At 46.8% G+C, this 15,429-nt stretch overlaps 1 protein-coding gene across 1 annotated transcript in view; it reads right to left on the reverse strand.

Annotated features, from left to right (window-relative positions):
• Window positions 1-15,429, reverse strand: part of TLN2 (talin 2) — a 425,012-nt gene that overhangs the window by 337,601 nt on the left and 71,982 nt on the right. Inside the window, exon 2 of the mRNA XM_077745320.1 lies at window positions 13,617-13,706. The gene's annotated coding sequence lies outside the window, so the exon portion shown is untranslated. The remainder of the gene's footprint in view (window positions 1-13,616; window positions 13,707-15,429) is intronic.

Below are 15,429 nucleotides of genomic sequence, written 5' to 3' on the forward strand. Positions count from 1 at the left end.
TGCCTCCTGAGGTCCAGCCTTAAGCAGACACTGTAATTAATTTTCTCCAAGGGCCCGCGCACGACCTCAGCCCTGGGCAAAGTCAGCCCTGAGAGAAGGGCTACAGGGCCAGGGTGCCCCCTTGGCGATGCTCTCCCATCCCCCAGCTCCAAGGGAACATACCAGCTCAGGGGTCTTGGAAGCCTTGGGACAATTTAAGATTCTAAAAGCAGGAGGAGGAGCCGGCATGTGAAACCCTCTTGGCGCCTCTCCTGTCCTTTGGCCCCCATTTTAGTTCTTGCAGATAAAGGGACCCCAGCATCATCCCGAGAGAAGAGAGGCTGCGTCCTGATTTAGACAGATATAAAAACAACCTTCTTCACCAGGATCCTCCCTTCTTTTAGACATGCAGGGTCAGCGTTTCCCTTACATTAGTGGTTGCTAGTCCTGAGCTGGACCAGCCTATTACACGGAGAATACAAGGGACAGTGGTTAAGTGGATCTGAGCTACCTTTCTGTAAGGCATGCCTAGAACAGTCAGTCCTGACAATAACCTGCTCAAACCCTGCTATAGTCATAAAAATCGTAGTAAGGGAGGATGCAGGAGAGGGGAAGGCAGTAACTTACTGCGTAAGTATTAAGAGCCAGCCATGTGCCAGGGGCTTCACCTGCATTATCTCCTTTAAAGCCCTCTCACAACTACCCTATAAGGTGGGTAGGTGACTAGCATTCCCCAAGTGAGCAAACAAGCTCAGGAGTTCTGTAACTGGCCTGTATTTGCAAAGCCATTAGATGATACAGGCAAGATTTGAACCCAGACCTTAGGACAAACGTCCGGCAGCATGGCTTCTGAACAATTCAGTGTTCAAAGATGAAAGCTTACTGTTTGGTGCGTTACCAGTGCAGCAGCTGGCTGACAGCTGTTCAGGGGCCAGACTTCCCAGATTATGATTTACGCCCATTATCTGGCTTTCCAGCTATGAACTACAAACATCCTACTCCACATCTCAAAGAAGGCAGAAGGGAGCCCAAATCAAACGCTAGTAAGTTATTTCCAGATTTCCAATCCTTCAGCCCCTTACAAGAAGGCCACATAAATACCGAGTTCTCCAATGTAACACATTGGGAAGGTCACCAGAACATTGTCCTGGGCTCTTACACTCTTTCCAAAGCACCACCTCGAACTGAGGTCATTAGAGCCATCAGAATTTATTAAGTGACCAGATTGCAAGAATTCCACCCTAACAGAAGGCTATTCTTTGGATGAGATTAATGAAAAATAAAACCTTATTCGTACTTTTTCATTTATGAATTTCAGTGCTTGGAAAGTACCTGGCTACGGGGGCAGGGGGAGAAGGCTCTTAAAAAAAAGAATCAAAAAAAAAAAAAAAGAAGAATCACAAAAGGCAACTGTTTACATATTGAAAAATTATTTTTGAAACAGAAGATACCTCCTGATGGTAGGATTATGGGGTAATTTTTACTGTCTTTTACCAATGTGAATTTTCTATTTGATCTATAATACCATGTATTACTCATAATCAACAAGAATTGTCAGATACCTTTGAATAACTCAGCCTGCTCATAAAATGACTGCTAGACATTTGGTACATTATTGAAATATATACATACACCTCAGAAACTGAGAGGAAAACAAATTCCCCAGCAGCCCAGCTCTCCCTTTTCCCTAGTCCTCAAAGGCCAGTTATTTGCTCATTTTTCCTTAATGAAATAAGACCCTATCAAGTTTCAAGTACATTCCTGAATACGGCAAAGAACAGAGGAAATGCCCTTCACTGGTGAGGACACCTCTACCAGGAAGGAGTAGTGAGGTGTGTTTCCCACTGTCCTTAAACCGCGGAGTTAGAGTGGGGAATGGTAAGGACCCCAAAGGAATCTGAAAAGAATCTGTACGTTGGACACTCAGCAACCTCAACCCATCCATTACAAGGCCAGTGTTCTTACTCCACTATCTTAGATTCTGGATTGGTCAGTGTGGCATCCATTCATTACAGAGCCAATCCTGTTAACTCTAATTTCTAATTCTTGATACTCTGGTATCAAGAGGCCTTAGAGGCCTGGGAAGAGAGTGCCCCTTCCAGGGCTAATTCTGAGAGACAGCTAAGGACTCAGCCAGGACAATGCCTTTCATATACAAACCAACCAATCCAGAGTCTATACCCATCCCCAGCACACTCTTAATCCAGCTCTCAAGCACCAAGCCTCACTTCCCCTGCCCTAGGTCATGCCAAGGCCAGGCACCATAAACATCACCTCAAAGGCCCAAAGCCCACAGGGATCACACAAACTAGCCAGTCCCCAACTCTCCCCCCTGCCCTTCCTGTGGAAACCCCAATAAAGGTGCTGCCCAAGGCGTTCTTGTCACTCCTGTCTTCTGCCTCCTGACTACCCTGATGCTTCCTACACGGTGTGCTCGCTCCTCGCCCCACCCCCGCCTTGGGAAACGGAAGTAATAAAAACCATCCTTCAATGGCCTGGGCCTCTCCATGTCGTCATTTTTCTACAGTTTATGTCCCGGCCACACAATGGCCACCAACCCTGAGCAACTTTAGAAAACACTTGCAAGCACTCAGTCAATGCCTAGTACTAGGCCCAGGTGCATGAAGTCACAAGAGAGCAATCTCTCTGAGACCAGAATCAACTTGATGACTGGAGATATCCTGGAAACTTTAGATCCTGCCTGAAGCCCTGGGACTATCTGAATGGCACAATTACAGGGATCCCAGAGGCAGACTCAGAGACGTGGTCAGAGGAGATAGGATGAGTCAGAGGCCAGCAACCCAGGTCTCCTGTCTGAGAAACAGCTACTACTGGGGCCCAGCAGAGAATTCTGAGGCACAAGGAAAAGGCCTCTGACACTTATCTCCTACTTCAGGTGTCAAAGTTTATAAATATACTTCAAACATTTGCAAGAAAAACAGTTTTTTGCCTGCTATGGGGGGAGGCTTCAATTATTGGAACATTCACTCATTCTCAATTCCTCCTTCCTGTAAGCCACCAAAATAAAAGGGGCACCACTGCATTTTCATCAGATTGCTTTTCATTCAGCCTAGATCTCAATGCCTGTGTGTGTGTGTGTGTGTGTGTGTGTGTGTGTGTGTGTGTGTGTGTATTTCCTCAACATCTTACTCCTCTTCCACCAACCTCAGTTTGCCTTCCCACACCCTCTCCAACACCCACTCCCCACCCCAGGTCCAGCACCAGGCCATACCTACTTAGTCTTTCTGTATCAGGCACAAAAGACTGGACATAAAAATAAATTAAATAAAAGGTGACAAGCACTTAACCTAAGTCCCCTCTTCATGCCTAACTCCAAAAGTAGAAAGGCAAATGGCATATCAGTGTCTTTAAAAATTAAGAACACACACAGCCCTGAGAAGCAATGGCTGATTGCAAAGCACAGGATAAGGAATTAAATTATTAACTTTGGCAGAAAATGGAACATCTCTACATCTAGTTTTCCTAAGGCTGCCTACAATTTTTACTCCAATTTAGGCATGAGCACAACCTCTGGGAAGATAGGCCCAGGCAGTATTTAATTTTCCAAGCAGCTGTCTTTGGTATGTGCTAAAGGCCCTCTGTCACTGCTGATTCTTCTGAGGACATGGGCATACATGTCCCAAGTCATGCAGAGATAACCCCCACAAATAAGCATAGATATTAGAACTGCCCAAATATGTTTTTAAAAACTGAGGAACAAATGAACCCATAAATCAAATAAACCACAGTAACGGCCCCTTTCATTTAAAACCCGACCTCAAGGATACTACCCAAGTCATACTCCTTTATGTCCTCCCACTTTGTTTTTTTTTTTTTTTTTTTTAGCAGTATAGTAAGATAGTCGGGATATACTGTTGCTCAGGAATATTTTTGATCATTTATTAGATTTATAAAACGTACCACTTTCCATATTAATCTTAAAGTGGATTGCACGCATTTTGTTTGTTTCTGTAGTAACCAGAGGGAACGAGAGCTCAAGAGGTTAGCCAGGTCAAATATCCAACAGATGCTGGTCCAACAAATGTCCAACATTCAACAGCTAAACTGGAAGAAGTCTGAGAAGCACTAATCCAGGAAAAGACCAGTCAAAATCCAACTGGGAGGTTCCAGAGCTCTGAGAAGCACATCCTTCCCACACGGACAGCCTCCAGCATTTTGACAGTCACACTGATCAGGAATCCCATCCTCAGCGGATGAGCAACCACCAAGGGTCTTACCAGCCTGAAATGCGAGCAACATTGCTGGCCAGGCCACATCAGGCCAACCTGGAGTCAGGGTTTCATGCGAAGAGAGCCACAGAAAAGAAACGCAGTGGCTGCTGCATCCGGACCATCTCCATTAGCATTTGCAGACCCAGCAAGCGTGCGAGACGAAGAGAGTGCTGTGTCCCCATCTCTCTTCCATTCCTAGGTGATCCGGAGGCAGCAAGACAGTCAGATGCAGCCAAAGGGAACGCACCATTCACACCACAAGCATGCTTCCATCTCTGCCATGGTGACCCTTGTCACAAGAGCAGAGGTCACGTCATTCCACCCTCAGGCAAGTTCTTCCTCACAATGAGCTGCGAGCTCAGAGGACATCAGCCTTTCTAACTATACTCAGGAGCACACCTCACAGGAGCAAGAGTGCCCACTTCAAGAAAATCCCCTGTACAAAGAGCACTTGCAAACTAGACACAATTTTAAAGACGGTCCACTTTACATGCCCAGCTTGAAACGCTCAGCTCCCTAGAACACATAGATCAAATACGAGAGTTCAACACCACATTAACCACAGGATCAAAGGTAACATGACCAGTATCTGGACAAAATGACATCGTGTGCCTCCCAGTGTGAGGTACTAAGAGGCAAAACCTCGTTTATGTAGCCTTCCTGGCAAAAAGACATTTAATCATGAGAAATCGGGGCGCCTCGGTGGCTCAGGCAGTTAAGCGTCCGACTTCAGCTCAGGTCATGATCTCACAGTTCGTGGGTTCGAGCCCCACATCAGGCTCTGTACTGACTGCCAGCTCAGAGCCTGGAGCGTGTTTCAGATTCTGTGTCTCCCTCTCTCTTTGACCCTCCCCTGTTCACACGGTTTCTCCCTCTCAGAAAGAAATAAAACATTTTTAAAAAAATCATGAGAAATCAAGTGAGAAATTGTACAAACCTTTACTGCTACAAAATAATCAACCCACAATCTTGAAAAATGTCATTATCATGAAAGAAAGAAAGAAAAAAAAAAAAAAGCAGAGAAACTGTTCCTAACAAAGAGACTAAAGAGACACGGCAACTGCACACAGTTCGCAGAATCCTGGGTTGAACCCTAGGTTGGGGGCAAGAATTTCTATGAAGGACATTACTGTGGTAGGTGGCAAAATTTGATATGAACTATATATTTGGCAACAGTAGATCAGTGCGGTAGGCCTTGTTCTTACAAATTGAATGGGTTACGAAAAGAAAGGTTCTGGGGCACTTGGGTGGCTCAGTTGGTTGAGCCCGGGACTTTTGATTTTAGCTCAGGCCATGATCCCAGAATGGTGAGATCCATCGAGCCCACATCATGCTCAGCAGGGAGCCTGCCTAAGATTCCCTCCCTTTCTCTCTCCCTCCCTCGCCTCTGCCTCTCCCCTACTCATGCATGCTCTCTTGTTCTCTAAAATTAAAAAAAAATTGTTTTAAAGTTCTTGTTAATCAGGAGAACATGAAGTATTTGGGGGTGACACAGTAGGAAGTAATTTTCAAATGGCTCAGAAAACACAAGTGATAAAGTGAATGATAAACCAACTGTGGTAAAATATTTGTATGTGATCACTTACATCAGGCTCTGTGGGATTTCTCTGTATTCTTCTGGCAACTTTTCTCTAGGTATGAAGTTATTCCAAGATAGTCTTTTAAAACAACACAAACTCAGTTGCAAGATGTTTCCCCAGTAACATCCGTCAAATAAGGCAAGGCCCCCTCCCCATACTACACTTCTCTGTCACCATCTACTCACCCAACAGAACCAAGGGACTATGCCCCTCTTTCATCTCCAAGCCAACCAGACACCTGGCTCAAGCTCAGCCTTTCAGCTTCATCCCTGAGGAATTAGAAATTGAGATACAACGACCAAGCCAGGAAGCTCTGGGGTGGTGAGCAAAACAGAGAGCTTCAAGTGTGCGGTCTCCATTGGAAGAGTGTAGGCAGGAGAGCTCATCTGGTTTTGTTGAGCAGAGAAGGGCTGGAACCATACAGAAATACCCCAGAGCTGCTTCACAGGGAGCAAGCACAGGTCAAGAGGCATGGGCCGGGGGAAGGGGGGGGGGTTCCCCAGTGTGCCTTTCCCAGGTACAAAGCAAATGCTCAACAAAGGTTAGCTGCAACACATACCTACACTGGACCCCGCAAACCCACCCACTTCATCCAAGCTAGCTCATTGTGTCTGTTCCTCGGCACAAGAAGACTTGACAATAGACCCTCATCAGTGCAATGGGATCACAGTTCCCCTCAACTACTCCACAGCAGGGCAGAACTCAGACTGCAGCCACTCACCCCCAATCCTATGTTGCTGTCCCGTTTCCCCATAGGAAGGGATGGCTCTTCTTGTTTTCCTCTGGCCCACAACCTCTCATCCTGGGACAAACTGGCTGTAACAAAGGGTACAGCCTGAGACAGAAACTACTCCGCCTCCACGGGGTATCACACAGGACAGCAAACAGCGGGAAGGACCAGACTTGGGCCCTCATCAGTCACAACACCTAGATCCTTAAACCTACTTGTGCAACTAACCTCCCTGCAAGCCTAAGAACCACCATATAAGCCTCATCTGCAGAGCCCTTACATTCCAGGGCAAAATTGACTTTGCAGATATGCTGAAGGACCTGCACATTTTCCTGGATTACCCAGGTGGTCCCAAAGGAATCAGAAGGGCCTCAAAACCAGAGACCGCTTCCCAGCTGTGGTCCCAGGGAGATACAATGTAGCTGGATTTGAAGATGGAACAATGGGGTCACCAGCCAAGGATAGCACTTGGCCTACAGAAGCTAGAAGAAGCCAAGAAACGGATTCTCCCCTAGAGCCCCCAGAAGAACGACAGCCTTGCCCACACCTTAACATCAGCCCAGGGAGACACCCATTCTGCAGATTAGAAATCTAATACATCTGTGGTCATCTGTGATAGGAGTGGAAAATGGATACAGACCTTATTCTGTCAGGTGGACATGAATCAATTTTCATCCTTTCTGAGAAGTGGGGTTAATGGGGCCTAGAGACCACCTTTTAACTTCCCAGGAACCCCTGGGGCACCCTCAGGAAAAACATGGCCCTTCAAGCAAACCATCTCCAAAAGTCATTCACAAAACAAAGTGTCAGACTGAACTCACTTGGTAACATCTGCCACTATTTTGTACGATGTTTTGCCACCAGAGTTTTTTCAGTAATGAAAATAAAGTCCCAAGTTATTAACTGGCAGATCCCAGTGGCCTAGGGCGCCAGCACCCAGATCACTCCACTTCACCAGAAAACTCTCCTCCACCACCACCACCACCCTGCCCCCCAGCAACCACTCCCACCCCGGAGGGTTTTAGCACTGCCTCTGATCCCTTAGTGAAATCACCATGGACTCCTTCCAGATTTCTGAGTCATCCTCACCACTGCAGGTCCAAGCAGCAGCAGCTGGACTGTGAACTCAAAACAGCAAAGCCCAAACTCAGCCCTGGAAATTCAGCTGCTGCACAAAGGTCACGGTCCCTCCTTCCTCCCACCTCATTACTTTCCCTAGCATCTTCTCCATTCAACTGGCCTTTCGTCTCATGGGAGCCGCACAGCTGGCCGAAGGACACGCTGCCAAGTGTAATCCCTGGGTGCAGCGACGCTCTCCGGCTCTACAGAACGGATTGCCGCTGCTAGCAGAAGGGCGTTTGAGGGCGTATTTTTATCAGTGAAATATTTCTATTGAAGAAAACATCTGGGCGACACAGCTACTGTCCTGACAACTATGTGATCTCATTGGTAAGGCCAGTGCCAAGCCTTGTGGCCATGGTCAAGATGGTTTCCTTAGTGCAGAGACTGGCTGAGCTTCCACTTCTTCATTCCATCATCAGCTGCGGAGTGCGTACCCCAACCAGAGCCACTCCTGCGGAAGGAGGTCAAGGCAGATCCAGGAGCAAAGAGCTGTAATTACTTTCAACGATCCTCATTCCATCTACTCAAAACCGAAGCCCACCAGGGAAGCTGCCCGGGAGATCCATCCAGAGATAGAGAACATCACTCCTAAAGGGAGGAGCATGTATACACCAAGGATTTGCCCTACAAGTGGTTCTGGCCCCAAAGAGATCTATCTGTTCGAAGCACCCAGTAGAGCTGCTGTACAGAGAAAACAGCCTGTTTTAGGGTGGGCAGGCCAGCAAGTCTCACCCCACAGGGAATTTTATCAGTCTTTTATCATCCTGTCATCAGCCACCGCTGTTAAATATGAGATCTGCCACAGATGCCTGCTGACTTACAGAGAGACCGTGACTCTGCCCTGGAGAAATGTGCTTCTGACAAGTGTCAGTAATTCTGGGTGCCGGGGAGACCCCAGCCAGAGACAGCTCGGCATGGCCACAACAAGCCTGTCAAGGAACCTCCCTCTGAGCAAGAACAGAGGCAGAGGAATTGGACAAGGGAGAGAGGTCAAAGCTGCCCTGGGCAGCCAAGAGCAACCTCCAGCCTGACCCACAGCTTCCTTCTCCGACATCAACACAGAGAAACACTCAACGCCAATGGGTATACACGAGAACAGGTGGGACGCAGAAAAAAGGAGCCATCAGAGGGGACCAGGCAAGTTCAGGGGGCCAGTGATGAGGCCATCAATGGCAGAATCTGAGAAGACATCTTGGCAAGCCCTGCTGGTTACAGACTTTGAAGCCCTATGAGCTCTCAGATCTGGCATGGTCATGCTTTGTTTGTTTGGTGTTTTGGAAGGCTTTTTATACTTTTTTGGCTTTCAAAAGGACAAAAATTTTTCAAGATGCACTTTCTGTGCTGGTGAGGGCCTTCACACAGTTGTTAGGAATATAAATTAAGTCATTTTTTCAAAGGTAAATTTTTTTAAAGGTGTCTCTATCTTTCGACCTTGAAATTCTACAGAAACGCCCCTATGGTCTCCAAGTATGTATTATAAAAATGCTCGTTGCAGTATTACCGAGTAAATAAATAAATGGGGAGAGGGAAGGGAAGAAGCCCAGCCAGCAACAGGAGAATGGAAACATCACAGAACATCTTCTCATGTAAAAAATTTTTAACAATTAACAGATTTAGCATGTAATCAATGTTTATGACACATTAGTTTTTAAAATAGGTTATGCAGAACATACTGTATTTTTTTAAGAAACTGCTTTCTCACAAAGGGCCATGAGGACTTTATGCAGAGTACTGATGCCACCTTGAATTTTTTTCTTCTCTCAAAAAGCAGAGAGCTAACACCATTTGTTGTTTTTGAAACCAGTTAGAGCTCTGCCTGTAAGGAAGGAGCGGTAAAAATGGGATGAGTCCCAGTTAGTCATTATTTTAACTAGAAATCATTGTTTTTAGGCCTTTCTTTTTCAATAGAGAGAGAGATGCCCTAGTGGGTCCCAAAAGAGAACGAGAATGGTGACTAGATGTCACCATGGACCCACTATTTGAGACAAGGTAATAAAATGGCACTAAAACCAAACCTCTATTTGCTGGAATCGGGGTACCTACGGGCACTCAGCCATGGGATGCGGGCAAAAATCAGTCTGCACCCCCAAACTCCAAATGCCTTTTAGGCAATGCTGGCTTTAGGGCTGGGAAAGTGTCATGACCAACGGACAGAATCCTGTCTTGAAGCTAAGGCAGGAAGTATATATTTGAGTACTGTTTAGCACTACATTTAGAAGTGGGGGGGGGGAGCCTATATCTCTGTCCCCTAGCATTCTAAAATTTGTCACACTGTGATTTAAAAAAACAAAAACAAAAAACAAAAAACATACAGCTTGGTACAAAGAGGGTGACAGGTCCCAAGTCTGGCATGCAAAACAGGCCCAAAAGACTACAATTCTTTACGTAAGTTACCAATATGAGGAATATCAATACGCAGGTCAGTAGTCCCTTTTTAGACATCCTTCCTTTCCTTCTTTTAAAATAACAAGTTGTCTGGTACTTCGGTAGCTCAGGCAGTTAAGCATCCCACTTCTGCTCAGGTCACAATCTCATGGTTTGTGAGTTCGAGCTTCTCATCTGGCTCGGTGCTGACAGCTCAGAGCCTGAAGCCTGCTTTGGATGCTGTGTCTCCCTCTCTCTCTGCCCCTCCCCCACTCACTGTTTCTCTCACTCTCCAAAATTAACAAACATTACAATTTTTTTCAAATAATAAAGTACCAAGTTGTCAATTACTTTTGTAACTCTGCATAGTGAAAGGACATTTTAAAAATATACAAATCTGTTAGAGGGAACAATGTTTGAGATACTCATCCAGCATCTTCTACCCATTTTCCTCTCTCCCATTATCACAAATAATTGAAGACCCCAAAGAGGAGATGTTCTGAAGTACACAAAAGGCAAGGAAACCCTGCCATTGTGTTTCCTAGTGAAAGCTCATAATTACCTGATCCGTGTGACCACTGTTACCCCTCCAGTGTTTGCTCAGGGATTCATAGGCAGTGCTTAGTAATTCACTGCTCTTCAGATAGGTTACTTTAGATAAGCAAATGGAAGAAGGAAATTACTTTGTTGGGTTCATTTAACAAATGTTGATTGAGCTCAAGGCTGAGTGCTGGGCCCTGAGATACAAGGATGGATGAGGCAGAATCCCTGTTCTCAAGGGGTTCATTTCTCCAGAGAAACTGACCAGCAACAAAAGAGCTCAGTGGAGGGAACAGAGCCAGACACAGGTGGAAAAGTACACTTCCATTAGCCCTCAAGTGAGCAGCTGGGATGTGTACGCAGTCCTCTAAGGGCATCAGGTCTATGACAACTCTGTGTCAGGTCAAAGTCCTCTCCCTCCTTTTGCTGTTGAGGAAACAGACCCAAAAAACAGAAGGTACTCCTCACTGGTGCCTGCATGAGAACCCAGGGCCCAGATCAACATGCAAGGGTCAAGGTTATCACACCACTCAGCTGGGAGGGGGCTCCATCTCCCAGTAGCAAGAGCCCTGACTCCAGATGGAAAAACAAACATGATTCCCTAAGACCAAAGAAGTGTGAAGGAGGTGCTTTCAAGATCCCCTTCCCTCCCTTCATGGGGAGGCCCACTCCACACACTCCAGAAGGCAAATACTGGCGTGGATTGAGGAAAAGTTTATAAAACAATCACAATAGCACCACTCCTATGATTGCCCAAAACAGGAGTTCCAGCAGGCTACAGAAGCCTGGCTTTGTGGGTTCAACTTAATTCTCCACCTGATGAGTATATATGAGTATATACTTGAGGCCAAAACAGAGGAGCCTAATTGAAAACTCGAAACTCATAAAGCACTACCATTGCATATCTGACCCAGAATAGACCAAACAACACTCAACAGAGTAAAGTTGCTTGGAGATTGTCTCGAATACACAAATGCCACAGAATGGCCAGAAAATGGTCTTGAGAACACACTGAATCAATCTGACCCCTTGCCTTCTGCCTTCCAGCCACGAGCCATCGACAACTAAATGGTAGCACTGGGTCTTGGGACCACCGGCAGCCGTCACTCCCCTGGGGACCTGCCCCAAGGAGGCTGGCTGGAACTGTCAGAGGTGGGGCAGAAGTAGGCCTCCTAAATGAATACACCACTCTCTCTTCCCTGTCCATCTCCGCCTCACTCCATTGACCAAGCCTCTCCCCTAACTCAAGGGCTTGGCGTGCCTACAGGAGCAACATCTTAACACTGACACACAGGCAAAGGCCATATCCAGGGGTATAATGAGAGCAAGACGGAAGCAAGCACAAATAATCAGCAACCCCATCTTGCTACCAGGAGAAGAATCCCATTTTTAATAGGGATTCAGGTGGCAAAGGCCAGAGGAGGAAGAGCTTGGCCTTAAGTCTTACAGAGCAGGCTAGATCCCGAATGCACCTGCTGTGTGAGCTGGTGAATTCTGTCAACCCAGCCTCAGTTTTGCCCTCTATAAAATGGTGACTACCTGCCTCATGCACTGCTGGGAGGGGTGAGACCCAAGACCGTGTACCAGGCGCTTAGCCAGGCACCTGGTTATGTCTGGAGTATCCATGTGGCTTCTCAGGAAGACTCAACACGACCTGTGCAAGTCTGACAGTAGCAGTGCTGGGCCGGCCACGATGCGGCAGTGTCTCCCGTGAACCACCACGGGGCCAGCCTGTCGCCGGGACTCGAGACCCCCGCTTTGGCAGCAGAGACCTGAACCCCTCCTGCCCCCCCTCACAGCCTCTCTGCCTGCTCACAGGTTTCGTGCAGTTTCCGACACGGTCTCTCTTAACACCCCACTTGGGAACCACGGTAGTGGCTGAGCTGATATGGGCTCTGCTTGAAAACCACCCTCCGCATTTCCAGAAACGCGGACTTACAGAGCGGGTACAATGTGGCGACCCCAAAGGATTTCATTGCACAAATCTGAGAAGTAAGGCATTTCCGATTTCACTGACAAAACCCCAACTTAGGATGCTAGTGAGGTAGACATGGGCAGGTGAGGTAGCAGGCTCCCATATTTTAAAGCTGGATTCCTGTTTCAGTGCACTGGGCCTCATGCAGCTGAGGGAGACAGACTAGCAGACAAAATCCCATCAGTCCTCTGGTGGCTTGACAGACACACCTTTCCAGCAGTTCCCCAAGAGTCACACTCCAAGACAAGTGTCATGATCTTCAAGAACCTTAGACCTTACTTCTCCTAGCGAGATCTGTACAACAGTAGCACTGGCATCATTTGGAACTTGCTAGAAATGCAGAATCTTGGGCCCCACCCAGAACTACTCAATCAGGATCTGCATTTTAACTGGATCCCCCCGTGACACTGCTGTAGCGTATTCAGAACAAAATTATCTACCGGGTTAGGGTTGTGACAGTGAAGTTTTCATTTTCATTTGGTCGTTTTCTTCCTTCATGAAGTTCTAGGACAGCACAAACGGCGCCTACCTTAGCCACGAACACATAGGAGATACTCAAATATTTGTTGCATGAACAAATGTAGGAACGGGTGGTCTATCATGTAACTGAAGAGATCAAGGCTGCTTTAAGTGCAAAGGAAAATGCAGGCAAGGGTCTAAGAGAAAGAGAGAGATGGAATATGGAGGGAGGGGGTCTTTAAGTGAATCAGATAAGCCCTCTCTAAAAGGGAGGATCAAACCTGATAGGAGGGGGACCATCTGGGGGAAGAGGAGGTCGGGCAGAGGCCCAACACCTGGATTGGTCCCCCTAAAGAATTTGTTCCTGTAGGCAAGTAAAGAGGCATGGTCAACAGTTGCCCTGGTGGTGCAACAAAGAAGCTCTGAAAAAGCAAATACACTAGGGCCCGTGACCTTTACCTTCTGTTGGCAGAAAGGTCGTGTCTGTGGTCACAGCTGCCATTTCCAAGGTTCCTGGAGCCAGTGTGAGGAGACTGGCATGTGGCTAGACGTTGTGACCACGGCCACAACCCTCCAGCCCTCAAGGTCCACGGGCCTACAGTTGCTCGCCAAGTAGAAACATGCAGGTCACTCACTGTGTTCAACAAGTTGCTCCAGGAGTTTGTGGGCAGTGAGACATCCAAAGGCCAGGGGACCCAGTCCAGATGTTACCCTCCGGCAGCACACTGGCGAAGGGGAGACAGAAGACATGGGTCAGGGCAACGTTCTCCCAACACTGAATGACATCGATGGGGTTCGTGTTAGAAAGAGGGCAGAAAGGGAAAACACGAGAGGTAAGTGGTCTCTGGGCACTGTGCAGTTAGACGGCTGGTGTCCCCTCCACCCTCTGTCTCGGAAGAGGCGCTGTCACACCAGCAGCAGCTCTGGAGCAGCCTCTGTGCAAATCTCCCAGCGTGGAGCCCAAAAGACAGCCGCAATGAGTCCTGGGAGGTCATCGACCCAACCCGTCTTCACAGATGAGAAAAATCAAGACTCCAACAAGAGCTGCCTTGCCCCAAATTAGCAGAAAGTAATGGCAATGCCAGGAATGGAATCACTGAAATCAAGTCTATAAAGCTTAAACTTACCTGTAAATTACCTTCCTTAATAAAACTCAGGTTTCTAAATGTTACTCTTATTCTGTCTGGCTCTTAACCAATGAAACGAGACAAAACAGCCTGCATTTCCAAATCTTAACCTTTCCCCTAAATTCTCTCTCTGTAGTCCCCAAAGACTTCCAGCAGCCAAAGTGAGACTCCTGGTTTTCTTCAAAAACAAAATTTAAAACAAGAAAAAGAAAACCCTTCACATGTGAGTACAAGAAGTCTAAAACCTTTGGCGGGTGGGCAGGGGGCAGGGGCACACTGAACACCTAAGAAGTCTCAGTTTATGAGATGTAAAGAATATAGAATCCAAACAAAAGCTCTGTTCCCACACATCAGGTTTATACACCCAGAGACCAGAACCCTCCCAAGAAATGCTCGGACACCCTAAGAAGTAGTACATTTCTAAAAATGGGTGGTTTAAGACTGTTGTCAATGGTCACTTTTTAAAATGAAATTGATGATCAAAATGCTAATTCCCTAGGAAAGGAGTCTTGTGACTAATTCATCTAATTATATATTTAAACTATAATCATCTGAATAGCTCTTTCCCTAGGGTTTAGTTCCAGGTGACCCCGACATGTCATTACACCCTTGGACACATCACACCTAACTTTCCAGACCCGCGGTCAACTCATCCATAAAAAGAACCTGAATGGGATACAACTCAGGTGTCCCTCAGCTAAAGAACTCAAAAATGCCCTCCCATTGCTGGAACAAAGCTTAAAGTACCTCACATTAAGTCAGCTTATACAAAGCATAATTACTCGCCTACTTTGAAGAAGTGAATGTCAGTCATTATGAATTTAAACTGCTGTATCTCTTTTTTTTTTTAATTTTTTTTTTAATGTTTTATTTATTTTTAGGAGAGAGAGAGAGAGAGACAGCGTGAGCAGGGGGGGGTCAGAGAGAGAGGGAGTCACAGGCTGAAACAGGCTCCAGGCTCTGAGCTGGCAGTCAGCACAGAGCCCGACGCGGGGCTCGAACCCACGAACTGCGAGATCATGACCCAAGCAAAAGTCGGACGCTTAACCGACTAAGCCACCCAGGCGCCCCTAAACTGCTGTATCTCTTAAGGCAATAACTCGGAAGACAGTAATAACAATAGTTGTATTCGGTTTCTAGGGAGTTAGCTTCAGCAAATCTGCCCCCACCCTCGCTAAATGGGTATTTGGATCCATTTCCTCAAAGGTCCATTATTTATAAGGCAAAAGTTAGGTTTTCTCTTGCATAAAGTGGAACTTAGGCAATGAGGTCATTTGTTTTGAAACTACAGCAACCATCCCAGACTCCCCCCTTCCCCCCC

Source organism: Crocuta crocuta, unplaced genomic scaffold (genome assembly GCF_008692635.1).
Source record: "Crocuta crocuta isolate KB4526 unplaced genomic scaffold, BGI_CrCroc_1.0 scaffold130, whole genome shotgun sequence".
NCBI classification, from domain to species: Eukaryota; Metazoa; Chordata; class Mammalia; order Carnivora; family Hyaenidae; genus Crocuta; species Crocuta crocuta.